Genomic DNA, 16,317 nt, shown 5'->3' on the forward strand with positions numbered 1-16,317 from the left:
GACATTTTCATTCATTCTGTTTCAATTGGTATAGCTGAATACATTTATTCACTCATAGCTCTTGTCCAGTATTTTGCTAATTTGCTTTTTTTTTTAATTTTTAGGTTTTTGTGTTTTGATTTTTTTAGTTTTCCCCCCACTAGTGTCCTTTTATCCCCTTTTTGCACTCCCTCTAACATCAGTGAGGATTTTCCACTTGTGAGACATAATTGCATACATCTAAACCACAATTCTGTGCCTTGTTTAATTTATTGAGATCTTTGACCATGTAAAATAGAGGAATGTTGCTGGGGAACTACATCCATGTTTTCAAAAACATGATGATTAAGGAATTTTTGCCTGTTCATAATATTCACAGGTGTTCTAGAGATGTGTTTTCTAATTGTATATTGTTTACTTGGATGCAGTTTTACTTTTTTTTTTTTTTTACTTTGACCTGAATAGCATCGATCTCTATTTTTGCTTTAATTAAAGGCTTACTATATCTGTTTTCCTCCACAAAATTATCATAATTTTCCCATTCTAAAGAAGAAAAATATACTCACTATAAGTCCACTAAGAAAATAATCATTTAATACTAAACTTTAGATATTTGCAGTTCCTTTCAAGAAGTATTTGGAAAAAGACAATGAAACCATTTTATGTTGATTATGGAATTTGGAATTTTTTTTAAATGTCATATCATTTTGATTTTCTTTGGATTCTCCTTGTTATTATAGAATCTTCAAAACACAGTTTTAATGGCTATATAATCCCATCATGTAGCCATCTTAATATATTTATTTTTTCTTCTTCAGAGAGGAAGCCATGTTGATACCTGGAGAATGGGCATTCCAGAAAAAGAATAGAAAATGTGGTCTCTCTAAGGCTAGAGATCATCTTTTACAGGAACAGCAGGGTAGCCAGCTGATGTAGCAGAAATGTGTTGAGTTTGGAAATGGGTAGTAAATGAGTTCAAGTGATAAGAGGAACTATGGTACATGGTAGGATTTTACTCACAATGAAGTGGAAATTTTCTGGATGGCTTTGAGCAAACATGTGAGACAACTTGACTTATATCAAATAGTTCAGAGGAAAAAAAAAAGAAAAGGTGTGAGAATAAAAACAAGGAGATAAGTTAGGAGGCAATACACTAGTCAGGGTCATGGTACTGGTGGCTATTATGAGTATTAAAAGTGGAGGCAATGATATATAGGTGATCCTGCATTTTGAAATGTTCTGAGCAAATGAGATGGAGAAAAAGAGGAGTCAAAGACAATATTAAGTTTTTGTCCAAAGCCCTGGAAATATGACATTATAAAAAGCCCCGTTTGGGGCACCTGGGTGGCTCAGTTGGTTAAGATCTGACTCTTGGTTTCAACTCAGGATTGTGAGATTTAGCCCCAGGTCAGCCTTGGCACTGTGCATGGAGCCTGTTTAAGATTCTCTCTCTCCCTCTGCTTTGCTCTCCCTCCACCCCAGCACATTTGCTCTCTCTCTCTCTGTAAGACAAAAAACAAACAACAACAACAACAAAACTTATATTTTTTATTTATTTGATTTCAGGTGACACTAAATGATTGCCTTCATGCTTCATATGTGTCCAATTTACCAATGTTCTAGTTGATTTCTTAACTATTTACTCTTTGGAGGAATTTTTAACCATATCTCTCTAAGACATGGGCTTATTTTTTCCCCCTTTTCTATCATTAAACAGTCTTGTGATATTTACCTCAATCTTCGTATATAAAATTAAACATAACTTAGATAGTACCTATTACTATGAGTAGTTGCTGAACTCTGTGATTTTTAGACTCTCATTTTACCTGGAGTTTCTTAAAGTTAATATATAGAAAGACTTTTAATATGTGTAGAGATATTAAGATTGATATTGAATAGTTATAGGTTATTAATTATTCATAGTAAAATTATTTTTCCAAATTATTAGCTCACTGAATATGGTGACCAAGTGTATTTCACTGAGTCATGGTCCACTGCTTAGAAGGAACACTCAAGTCCTTGAGAGTTTAAGTGGATCATACAGCTTTCATGGGAAACTGAAATATTTTAGAGCATTATCTTCTTGTTCACCTTATAATTGTTCACCTTGTCATTAACACATTCAAGGGACTTCTTTATTTATTTTCTGAAAGTACATGTTGGTAATAAAAGTCACCAGTTGAGCTCAGGTTTTCTAATACCAATTGGGTTAGGCAGGATTCCAAAGCTGTCCCCAAACACTTTGCTCCTGGTGTGTATGTCTTGTGCAGTTTCCTTTCCACTGAGTACAAAAAAAAAAAAAAAAGGTGGATATCACAGAATATAATCCTTGTGATTAAGTTACTGGGAAATTGACTTTTAAGTTAATCAAAATGGAGGCTATCCAGGTGGACCTGACCTGATCAGGTGAGTTCTTAAACAAGATAAGACCTTACGAGTTTGCTTCTGGCCTTGAAGACACAACTAGACTAGACACTCACAATTGCATGCAAGGAAATAAATTTACAAACAGCCATAGAAACTTGGAAAAGGTCCTGAGCCCAAAATGAAATTCCAGCCCTCATTGGATGCCTTGATTTAATCTTGGTGAGACCTTAAAAAGAGAATCAAGCTAACCAATGCCTGGAATCTCTCCTAGAAACCCTGTAAATAACTTTAGATTGTTTTAAGATTCTAAGCTGTTGGCAATTTATTAGTCAGCAATAGAAAACTGATACATAAATAGCTTTCATTCTATTCATTTTCAGTGCTTCCTAGATGCACCATTCTTTATAAATATTAAATTCCCCTTATCTAAATTTTTATAGTGATGAAAGTTAGTTTTTCCATAACTAATCAATTTTCTAATTACTTAGATTGCAAGTAACATGTTTAAACATAAAATGTCTGCCAACTCATTAATTTTAAGAAGTTAAAGGTCCTTTTCTCTATGACTCTTTCACCTACGATTTGGAAGCAGTCTGTCAGTTTTCTATCGGTAACATTTAGTTTCCATGTAAAAGTGCATGATGATAAATATAGAATCAAAAAAATGTTCATTGTATTTCCTGAAAAGGTATATTTTATGGTATGTATTTCCTTCATTGTATTTCCTTAAAAGGTATATTTTATGGCACATACACATTAATACATATTCCCTGAGCATAATAATACTTAAGATCAAATTGTATAAACACAAATTCTATGAAGCTTTTCTCTCTGCCTGACTTCTAACAAAATCCCACCCTCCATGAAAGCCATTAAAGTGTGATAGAAAGCTAACATTCTATTAAGTAAAGAGGACTAAAAATAGACCACTTTCAGAGCTTCATTAATGCCATTGTAAGACAGGAAATGTTTTTTGTAAGTTTTAGTTTAACACACAGTTACTGGTAGTGACAAATCAAGTTACTAAAACTTTTTTGAAAAATATCTGAATTCAAATTCATGTGAAGATAGGAAAAAGAGAGGGGAAAAATCCATTTCATCAAAGGAGAAAAAAAATCCTTAAGGCAAATGATAAAAAGGAAAAAGGAGAGATGCAAACTATTAGGATTATTTTAAACATTGATCTAAACTATGGTTTTATACAATTATTGAATATTTATTAAAATATTATCACATCTAAAAGAGACCTTCAATGATTGTTTTGTTCCCTTTGTTATTGGTCCTTATTAACTGCACATTGACACAACTTGCACTTTTCAAGTTAGCCTGAGCACAAAGTGTCTGAAGAATATTAAATATTGAATGGAGAGTGCTTTAACATTTTTATTTCAACATATCATGAACCAGTTAACCATACAGAAAATTTGAAAGGATTATACAGTACTTTACAATATACCGTTCACCCGTTAATATATTTCTTCATTTGTCTTCTCTTTCTCTCTCTCTCCACACATACAGATGAAGGTTTTATACTCTAAATGATTTAAAAGTAAGTTGCAATAATTTTAACCTTTTTCCCTAAACTATTACAGCATGCAATTTCTACAAACAGTAGCTTTGTCCTTCATAACCATGATACTGTTACTATAGATCAATTATTTATCATCAATATGGTAATATTAACTTTCCTTTCCTTGTTTTGTGTTTCCCATCATCAACATATTTGAGTGATCGGGCTATTTGTTTACTGGTTGCTTACATTACTGGGACTTATCTAATTGCTTCCACTTGATTTTATTCAACTTAAGTTTTTTTGTTGGGGGGTTGTGGAGTTTAGGTTGTTTAATTTCTGCTGTATGAATCAATGGCTAAGGATTGTCATTCCACTTGATTTATATGTTTCTGTGAAAACTCTTTGTTGTATAAGTACTTATACATTCATTAATTGGTATAAATAAGAAGTGTTTGATAAATAAGAAGTGTTAATTGGTATGAATACTATGGACCTCTAGGCCTCTAGATCCTCTGTCCCATTAAACTTTCACCAGTCACTTTAGCCTGAATTAAGGATCTTTGTCAGAATCAATTACTTCATTGAAAATTCCAACTTTTTATTTCCTACTCTATCATTTCTTCTATATTTATTGAGAATTGACCTGGTATAGAAGATCTTTATTTGCATTCATTTTCTCCCTTTCCCTTTGTCTCTCTCTCTCTCTCAGTCTCTCTTTCCTCTTTTCCATTTTGGAAAATCCATTAATGTAGTTCATATTAATAGATTAAAAAAAAACGATAAATAATATGACCATCCCAGTAGTTAGTGAAAACTCAAAACCCATTACCAAGTAAGATGAGAATTAATGAATACTACTTTAACATGATATCATATATTAAGCAAAGAAAAACTTATGGTGCACTTAGGAGTCAGGAGGCTCTGAATTTGCAACAGTTCCAAAATGTACTTGTTCTGTCACTTTAGGAAATAAAGAAAACCTCTGTTCTTCAATTACTTCATTGGGGAGATGATTTAATAGATCTTTACATTTTCATGGCACATAGGTAATGTTCAGTAAATATTAGCTAATATTATTACTATTATTATAATTTATTCAGGGATTACTTCAAAAGAGGACATGATTAAGAGTAATTAAATTAGTCATATTTTTATATAAAAAGTATTTGAGCCAATGATGATTAAACTCCTTCTGAAACGTAACAGCAAACAATATATTGAGGGATTTAAAATTCCCTTCCCAAACCCACAATGAACAGGAAAGACTTGGCTTTTCTTTGTAAGAGGAATCGGGCAATGCATCAGTGAAATCTGAGACCTGGACTTAGACTGGAGCTGCTGATGCTAAGGTCCAATCCACACTTGCCAGGATGTAGCCTTCAGACCTGACCCTGAACCTTTTACTTGAATGGTAAATGGGGAGACAAAGAATACAACAGTGCTCAAGGGGGAGAAATAGATGCTATGGTACCATGTGAAATAAATACTCATGTAGTAGCAGAGGGCATGAGTTCCAGGACTTCTAAGAAAAAGGACCTTGGGGCAGAGATTGAGGAGGCATAAGAGGATTGTTATAAGTATTGGGGAGATGTCTACTTTTTTATTGGTCATCCATGCAAGAAAGAGTCTTATTTCTTTCATAGATGCTTCGTGCTACAATATTAACATAATAAAATGTAGGGAAGCAACCTAACTGCCCATCAACAGATGAATGGCTGAAAAAAAATATGGAATACATAGTGAACATCGTTCAGCCTCAGAATAAAAGGAAACCCTGCCATATATATGACATATATATGACATATATATATATATATGCCATATATATGACAACATAGAGGAACCCGGAGGGCATTTATACTACGTAAAATAAGCCAGTCACAAAATGACAAAAACTGTGTGATTCCACGTATATGAAATACCTAAAATAGTTCAATAGAGAGTCAATGGTGGATGCCAGGGGCTGGGGAAGAGGGGGATGAACTGTTTTCAGTGGATATAAAATTTCAGTTGTACAAAATGAGCACATTTTAGTAGCTATGTTTATCAACACTGTATTGTCCAAAATTTGTTGAGGAAAGATCTCATGGTAAGTGTTCTTAACAAAATACAAAAATACCAATAATAATAAATTTAAAATAAATAAATGAATGAAAGAAAAAAAAGAAGAAACAAAGAAACAAAGACAGACAAACAAAAAGAGAGAGAAATAAAGAAAGAAAGAAATTCTATTGTGTTATCCTGTAAATCCTTAGGGATGCTTTTTTGTCTTATTCAGAGTAACACATTTGGCTCTGAGAACCTAACCTAGTGATTTGTAAAGGTTTGTTTTTTTTTTTTTAATTAAGCAACTGATTGAATCAGTTTTGCTTAGGATTCCTTAGGATGGGCTTCATGTTACCCATTTCCTACACTTAAAAAAATTATATCACTAAGCATATGTACACATTTTCTGCATTCTCAAATACATGCAAAATTGTACTATTAAGTCATGAAAATATTCTAAAAATAAATAGAATATTAAGGCCAGAGACTAATAGTTAGTTGGTAGGTTACAAATAAGTTAGCTTCAGTATTGCATTCTTTGCTTTACCTCTGATCTTGTATTTATTTAATAAATGCACATGTATATGCAAGTGTATAATAAAGGCATATATATGTGTGTGGTTTTAAAGTACTTGTATATTGTATGGAATAAACTATCAGATTATTAGAGTGAAAATGTTTAAAATAACTCAAATTCTTCTGAAAATGATGTAAATTTTTTAATACTCATCTAGTTCTCAAAGGAAAAAGTAAGTACTATGGTATATAGAGTTTAAATTATAATAGAGATCCTATATATATATATATATATATATATATATAAATCAGTGGCCCCTCTCAAGTCATTTGTAAACCATACTACAGATTATAATTACTTAATAAGATACAGAGATTATAATAAACTTAGTGTGCACTTGTACTATATATAAAATATAACACAGTTATTAATTAGATGGATCATAAATTGATAAGGACTTGTAAAATTATTTGTTACTGAAAATACATCACTCACATCTGCAAATAATGCTTGTATGAGAAGTAATACAAGACTGGAAAATGACCTTGTTATGAGGTGTTACATACCCTAATGGACTTTATTAGATTAGGATTCTGTCTGTAATTTACTGAAGGGTCACTTGTTACCTGGGTGAGCAATTTCAGCCCTTCAAATTATGAACCTCATTCTAAATCTATGCCTATTCAGTTGATGGTAGAGCAATTCTTGTTGAAGTCCAAAAATAACACTTAGCTGAATGCACATGGTTTGGATGGACTATATGGGGTATAACTGGCAGAGATTCAGAAGAATCAATTGCTCTGATTTCACCACTCAGTAAATGGACCGAAGCTGATGGTCTAAATTGAAAGTAATAGTTGGAATGTTCTACTATGGCTCTGCTCCAGAGCATGTAAGACCACTTCACTGAACAGTTTAAGCACCAGCCAATTACATCTCAAAATTCAGTTAATATCTTCCTGAACTATCTCTGCACTTTATATAACATATTTCCACAACATAAATGCATTGAGTTACACTTTGTGTAGCTAATTGAACATTGTTATTAGTGCTTTGTCAAAAATGCTATAATGATTGGAAAAAAATGCTTCTAGCAAAAACAATTACTATACTAATTATAGCCTGGTATAATAACAATCCCTTCCATTTTACATCTTCATGTTTAGACTCCCAATTGTCTTATAGGTTTGCCATTCTAATGTTAGCTGATATACATCAACAAATGTGGAAGCAGCAAGGACACTTTATAGTTTTTCTAATATATAGTTACTATATATTTAATGGAACCATGAATTTTTGTTTGGCAAATTCCACAAATAATAGTTAAATGACCCATGGTTTATAGTTAGTAACCATTTCTCTTTCAATTTACATGTGATATTAATTATATGGGATTTCTTACAGAGTTTTTTTTTCTTATATCAATCATTGTGTGGAGACTTTTTTAATATGATGTTTACACATACGGTGTAATACATTTCCCAAATGTAACAAAATCAAGTATTTTTTTTTTACTTTAGTGTTTTAGAAAAAGATTATATTTCGAAAACAGTGTGCATGTGTTTTTTTTATAAATCTATAGTAAAGTTGGTAAGAAACAAATTCAATAAAGCTTGCTTTAAAATCAAAAAATTCTGATAGACTTAACTGAGGACAATAAAGTGCATGTGTAAGAAATAGTGAATAAGTCACATAGATCTTATATTATAATTATGTAGTATAGTAAATGTCACTATAATGGCAGTCATATTAAAATATAATTACCTTAAATTTACACAATGTTACATGTCAAATTTATCTAATAAAAAATGTCATATCTATATATGCCAGAGATCATGTATTTCTTGGTCTTCTCTGTATACTCAGTGCTTATTTTATGTCTAGGAAGACATCCACTAGGTGTTTTTGAATGCTAAATAAAGAAAAAAGAAGAAAATAATTTGTATAATATTTCAAAGACAGAAAAAGTAATATTCAAAAGTTCCACAGGACAAGAGGAGTCTTATTTATTTAAGCAAGTAGATTTTGATTACTTAATGTGTAGCCAACTCTTTGCTTGGCAGTGAGACCATAAAGGTGAATATGAACTAAAGTATCTTGAACTTAGGGGTGCCTGGGTGGCTCAGTCAATTAAGCATCTGCCATCAGCACTGGTCATAATCTCAGGGTATTGAGATCCCACATCAGTTTCCCTACTCAGCAGGGAGTCTGCTTCTCCTTCTCCCCCTCAACTCCCCCATGTTTGTGCTCTTTTTCTCTCTCTTTGTCAAATAAATAAACAAAATCTTAAAAAAATAAAGCACCTTCAATTTAATAATTAAGACATGTATTTATAAAAAATAATTATGGTGAAATTTGCATAGATTTATAATACTCCTGCTACTAACACCAAACATTCTTAAAAGCAGAGTATGTTTGAACAAGACAATATCAAAATTCCTTTTCAACTTAAAAACTTGAATTTTATCATTCCTCTAAACATGTGCAATATCTTTTGAAAATGTATGTAACAAACCTTATGACATATTTTTTAGGGAAATATTGTGATTTTATAAATAAAAATTTTGGTGGCAATCAAAAAAATTACACTATCAATGGACTCTCTAAAGTCATACAATTTCCATGATGAGTTTGCCAAAATATTACACGTATGAACTAATAGATACAGTATTAGCTTAATTGTGGTGATTATTTCATAACATACACATATATAAAAACATCAAAATGTTTACCTTAAATACATATAATTTTTAATTGTCAATTTTACCTCAATAAAACAAAAAAATCAAGTTAAATCCTTTACAATATTATCATTTTATTGACTATACGTCTTCTTTGGAGAAAAGTCTTTTGAAGACTTTTTTTTTTTTAAATTTGGATTGTTTGCATTTTTCTGTTGAATTGCAGAAGTCCCTTATATTCTGGATATTAATCCCTTAGAGATATATGACTTGCAAATATTTCTTCCAAGTATATACGAGATTTTAATTATCACCTAGGTGGCTCAGTTGGTTGGGTATCTGTCTTCACCTCAGGTCATGATCCCAGGGTTCTGGGATCACTCCCATGTCAGGCTCCCTTCTCAGTGGGGAGCCTGCTTTGGTCCCCCTCCACCACTCCCCCAACCATGTTCTGTCTCTTGTCATCTCTCTCTCTCAAATAAATAAATTAAATCTTAAAAAAAAAAAAGAATTTTAATTACAAACAAGTTTTAAATAAGTATAATTTTGAACTCTGAGAACACTGAAACTATCTGGTACTATCAAGACACTGAAATTAACAGAGAAATAGTTCTCTCTGAACTTTCAATGGATACAATATGAAGTATAAATTAGCATCGTTATTGAACATTGTCTGACATAGACCATTTCTAAGATGGCCTCTCCGGTGACCCTGTTGCTGTGCTCTTATCTAATACCACCTCTTTAAATTTGGGATGGCCTAGTGACTTGCTTTTAGCTAATAGAATATAACCAATGTAATTAGGTATATCTTCTGTGATTAGGTTATAAAAGATTATAGCTTCTGTCTTGCAAGTAAACTCTATCGTTCTTTCAGTGTGTATGCTTTGATAAAACATACATTTAGAGAACTACTTGTCAGGGAAATAAAAGCAAAACAAACCAGTTCAATGATGTTAGATGAATTAAATTCTGGCAACACCCACACGAATTTAGAAGTCTCCAGTTAAGTTTTCAGATGAGAACTCAATCTGGGTTGGCACCTCCATTTCAGCCTTGTGAGAGATCCTAATGCAGAAATCTTAGCCCTTTCAAAATTCTTGACCAACAGAGACATATACATATACAATGTGTATACATATATATGACTAAATGAATAAAACATTTAGCGTGCAAGTTAGAATGATATGATCCATCTTCTTTGACCATTGAATAAAATATACATATTTATCTGTATAAGTTTTATATTTATATTTCATCCAATGGTCAAAGAAGGGGAATTATCTTATTTGACTCTTAAGCACTAAATAGAAACATGTCTCATTCATTTAACTGGGCCTTTCATTCCACATCAACCACAGTGACTCATGCTTGTGTTTTCTATTCTTTGGTTTATGTCCAAGATATGAAACTTGTTTAGTGTGCTTACACATGGGATTTCATCTCAGTTTTGCTATGACTTTGCTCCCCAACAGCTCCATCTGTTACTGCCAAATAATTATTCTCTAAATATATATGTGTATATATATATGTATATATATATATATATATATATATATATATATATATATATATAATTACACATTTCATTTCTAGTTTCAGGCATGCCAGTTGCTAGCTGAGTGACGTTTGTGTCACTTTTCAAGCTTTTTGAAAGGACATTCACTTGTCATTGTTTTATTTTATGTTTCCTTAAAATAAGAACTCCAGGATAAATTCATGAGTTTTCATGCCAAAAGCAAATCAATGTGACCAGACATGGCACATATATCTTATGCATCTGTTTTGTTTATAGAAGCAGTGGTCTCTAATCTCTACATAATCAGTTTAGAAAACACTATTTATGTAATACAAGAATTGTAAAACTGATTATTCAAGGAAAATCAAGTGTCAAAATATTCTCATATGGATTAAAGATGAAATTTTAAAGATGCATTAATTATCTCTATTGAAGATATACCAAATCATCTTTGAGATATCTTCAGTCAGCCATGAGCAAAGATGAAATTGGCCAAATTTAATTTTGCCAATATGAACAAAAAAACTCTTATATAACTCAAACTAAATAATTGGCATGTAACACACCAAAGTATATAATAGAAACCACCTGATACATCCAGCTAGTTTTCTATAATGAAATAATACAACCACAAAAATAATATTTTCTGGGATGCCTGTGTGGCTCCATTGGTTAAATGACTGCCTTTGGCTCAGGTCATGATCCCAGGATCCTTAGGATTAAGTCCTGCACTGGCCTCCCTACTCAGTGGGGAGCCAATCCCCCTACTTGTCCTCACAATCTCTTTTCTCTCTCTGACAAATAAATAAATAAAATCTTTAAAAAAAAATACTTATCACAGTCTAGAATCTGAAGCAACATTCAAATGGTTTGAAATTCAAACAACATAATTTACCATTTAGAATAATTTTATAAAGAAGAAAAAGAAAAATATGCTTTAAACATTTCAAGATCAATACATTTACAACTATAATTATAAGCTGAGTAAAATATTAAGTCAAATTATTTTCTGACATAAATTGGTATAATTTTGATGATTTATTAGCATAATCAATGTGGCCTGTGGATCAAGACCTAATGGTGATATGATTTAAAGCATATACTAAGTCTTATATAAACATTCCTCCCAAACTCCTATTTCCATGAAATGTCATAAATTAAATATTTAAGGAGAAATAGATGTGAATGCAGAATATTATGACTATTTCAGATTCTCATTAATCTTGTGAATGAAAAGAGTTCTAGAAAACAACATATATAGCTACTAATTTTGATTTCAAATAGCATTCACTGTAAAGCATTGGGATTATTTAAACTGGAAAAATATCAGTTATCAAAGACCTCCAACCAAAGGCTACCAGGAGGATACCTACAGTCAGAGAAGTTGAATTTATTACTGTTTGCAGGAAAGGAAAATACACAGCCTAGAAATCCAGTGGGGCCTTTCAGTAAGAAAACGTTAGAAAAGCCTATCATCTGATTTGAACTTTGGGTAATTCTTGCGATGGTCCAAGGAAGGCAGGTTTTCCTCATGGTTGGATACTGTCAGGAAAAGGGTTAATTTTAAGACCAAGCATCTCAGTAAGTATTAGCTATAGGAAGGGCCAACTAGTAAAGAAGAAGCTCTCATTTATTTTAGCAGAACTGGAAGTTTGATACCTCCTGGGTTGCACAGTGACCTTGTTTTGTCTAACTTTACCATTCATTCAGGGTTGACCTGATCTTGAGATGTTCTGTGAGACTGTTTATGTTCACCAGGATAACGACATGGTCTAGCTGTGAGCCTCACACCAGTTTGTAATAACACTGAACCCTATCCTGTAAGCACATCTAAGGATCAGACCAGTTCCAGAATGTTAAAGGCTGTTTGCTTTATCAGAATTTATTGCTACCAGCTGTTTAATCAAAACTCAAGTTTTCATAACATTACTTAATGAGTTTTGAAAGCAATGTCAATTCTGTTGGATAATTCAGATGACTACATTAAGTCTCAAAGGGTTTAAGGGGATACTCATGGATCATTACTGATTCTGGATAGGATCAGGAAGCAAACCCATTTCACTTGACACCAGTATGGTGTGATTTCTTCTATACCATGTTACCCTTTCAGATGACATACTATACTAAGTTTTTTTCTAGCTTTATTGAGGTAAAATTGAAAATAAAAAGTATATATTTAATGTGTATAAGTTGACATTTTTATGTATATATACAATGTAAAATAATCACCAATATCAAGCTCATTAACATATTCATCACATTCATAGTTAAATTTTGCTTTTTTGGGGGGTGGAGTGGAGATAAGAACCCTTAAAATCTTCCCTTTTAGCAAATTTTGAGTATACAATCCAGTATGGTTAATTATAGTCAACTTGTTGTGACTCTAGATCTTCAGAACTTATTCATCTTCCATAACGGAAACATCATACCATTTAATCAGTATCTCCCTATATCTCCTCTCCTCTGTGGCTGGCAATACCATTCTAATTTCATCCTATCTTTCCTCCATATTAGACCCCAGGGGATGTCATTCTAATACGATGGTATTTAGCCATTTCTAATAATATTTTCTTTTGTTACTCCTTCTCCTTTTTGATCTGAGACCTGCTTTCCTGGCCAATGTCAAACTGTAGTAAATGCAACGCCTCAAAATCTGCTCCTCCATACCCACGCACCTCAGTGAGGCTGGAATAAACCGCAACGGGTCAATTAACTTCACTGCATCATGAAATAGTCACTATGACAAATGGGCCCTAATGCTACTTGGGGATTCTCACATGTTCAGTGTTCAGGATGCTTTCCTACTTTCAGAGAAGGTATATAATCGTTCTAGAGATAAAGTTAGCATCTTTTCCTAACCCAGTATAAATAAGTGTGCACAAGCAGCACAGCGTGTGTAGCAGAGAGAATAACATTTTGCATCTTGATACACACTGAAATAAAAAAGACTGCTCTAGCACGGACTCCTCAAATAGGTGACAAGAGCTTCTTCCCTTTCCCAGAAGTTAGACAGACCAAACCCTACTAAAACACCTTAATCTCTGACCTTTGCAAAAGTGACCCCACTGTATGCCTGTTAAAAAAAAAAAAAAAAAGGGATGCGGTGTCCCTAAAATTAGGACATTCATGAGAGAGTTATTGAGTCATGAGTGTTATTTTCCATCACGAACAAGCTAGCTCTGTGGCAGATGCTTTTGAAGCATGTGTCTTTCCTCTTTGGCCTGCTGCTGAATGCAGCTGCACCTGTGCATGCTGTCAGACCATACTCATGGACTCACCTCAGACAATTATATTTCTGTCTGCTTTGGGAATTCACCATACTTGCTCACAGGAGCCACAGCCCCAGGTGAACACTTTTGAGGGTATCTCTCAACCATTTCAGTGTATGAGGAAAGATATAAATTCTAAGTCTTCCAATCTTTGGACTAAAAACTTCAACAAAATTTCTTAAGCTTTTAGCAATTCCCAGTAGCATCAGCTTCTGCTACATAGAGCGAGATCCTCAATATATTACCCAATATTTGCTTTTTCTTAGTCTTCATGTCTTTGGACAGATATGTTTGGTATTTTTTTGTTTAAAAAGAGTTCCATCAGAATAAATTATTTATGGAATCTCAAGAATCTTCTCTACAACTTACTAGTTAATGACACAAAGCAAAATAGTAGATTCATTTTGGAGATAGACTTACTGGTGGGCACCCTTTACACAAGCGGTCAGCCTGGGCATCACCACTGTTGGCATGAAGTGAGATCAGTTACCTCCTGTAATAACATACCAAGAAGAAAACATTTTCTGGGGTGTTGCAGTCAAAGCTGCATAAGCTAAATCTGATCATGACTAAAATAAGGAAAAACTAAAATATTTAGACATATTTGAAAGAATGATTGCCTGTACTTCTCCATACGCCAACATTACAAAATGTCAAAGTGAAGAAAAGCAAAGTTTAGAAAACTTTGCAAATTAAAGGATACTACAGAGATATGACAACGAGATGAATGCATGACCCCAGTGATACTTAACTTGGGAAAAGTAAATAGCTAGAAGGATACTTTTGGAGCAGTTGACAAAATTTGAATATGGATATGGATTAAATACCAGCCAAGATAACACTAAATCAGTCCAAAACACAGCCAACCCCTCAGCACATGAAAGAACCAAGCCAAGATGAAATCATTCAGCCAAATCCTAGGCAGTTGGTAAATACATCAGATGTCTCTGAGTTTGTGGGCTTTTAAAATTTCCCTAATTTTTTTTAACATTTTCATGGTGACAAAAACTAATGCATTAGTGTTGCTAATAAATATAAGGGGAAAGAAACCATTAATCTAGTCGAGTTTTGAATTTAACAGTGCATATTTCTCAAAATGGAAATGAATCATTCATTAAATTGTTCTTTCTCCAGCTGACTTCAGGTGAAAAAAATTCTTGAACTATTAACATAGATTATAAACCAACTTCAATACAAAAGAAACAATAATGATTATATTGTTTGGCTTATCAACAAAATACATTTTAAAAAGATTATATATTATACAAAGTGCATTTGGTTGGTGTGCTTGGATTTTTATAGGTTCAGTAAACATATGTCAGTTACATTTCTGGTTTACAGACAGAAAAATCACAAAGGACCATTGCTGTCATTCAAATAACCAAAATATATGGGTGGAGTACTAAAATTACACTTTTAAAAATCTCAGAGAGCTAAAATACAATCTAAATAAGCTAACTTTCAGAAAATGAGAACATGTTAATGGAAGTGAAGAGACCCAAGGGTTCTTTTATTCCTGAAAAAAATTATATTAGGAGAAGAAATTTATCTTATACAGTAGAATGAAATCCAAAAGAAGGGATAAGTAGAAAACAAATACAAGATGAGAGACTTAAACCCAATCATGTAAATAATAACTAGCCTTTCTTGGCTCCCATGAAACCTCATAGTTCTGGAGAAAACTATCTTTAAATTTTCTAACCTACAGATAAGAATGGTAATATCATATTGTGAATGTAGGTTTAAGCCTGTAAGTAAACTGTTGGCCTTTTTAGACTGGAAGTGACCCAATTTAGTTAACTCACCATCAGAGGGGTAGTTCATCTCCTAGAGGAGTGGTTCCATTTTGTGGGCTGTTTTTGATTTGGTCATTGGCAGATTGAACCACTGAGAATGGCAGTGCCTCAGTCATCCTTGGTAGGTGAGCATCAGAGTTCTGGTACTCATATCTAGTCTTCATATTTGCCACCATGTTCATCAGTCCAGCACTGGGCTGGATGATGTAACTGGATGCATCAATGTATTTACTTGATTTATTTTTAGTACCTCTGCTGTGTGGATTCTCTCTGAGGGTGTTAACATGTAACATGGAGATCTTTAAATATTTTTTCCCACTTCCCATATATCTATCCACATACCTGGAACTCACACATCTTTGTCTCTCATCTTCCAGTCCTCTACCTCATGCTCTGCACCAGCTGGCCAGGTCACTTCCCACTACCCATAAATCTGTATACATTTTAATATCAAGACATATCTTCATGCACACCTAAAAAATGCCATTAAATCATATGATTTGCTATTATATCTTTAATATCAAGCCATATCTTTATCCACAAAGTGACTGCTTCCAGTTCCACTAATAGAGTCAATTTTCCCTCACCACTATCTTTCAAGGTCACTCATGAGTGTAGGTATAGTATATC

The sequence above is a fragment of the Mustela lutreola genome, chromosome 5 (assembly GCF_030435805.1).
Source record: "Mustela lutreola isolate mMusLut2 chromosome 5, mMusLut2.pri, whole genome shotgun sequence".
NCBI classification, from domain to species: Eukaryota; Metazoa; Chordata; class Mammalia; order Carnivora; family Mustelidae; genus Mustela; species Mustela lutreola.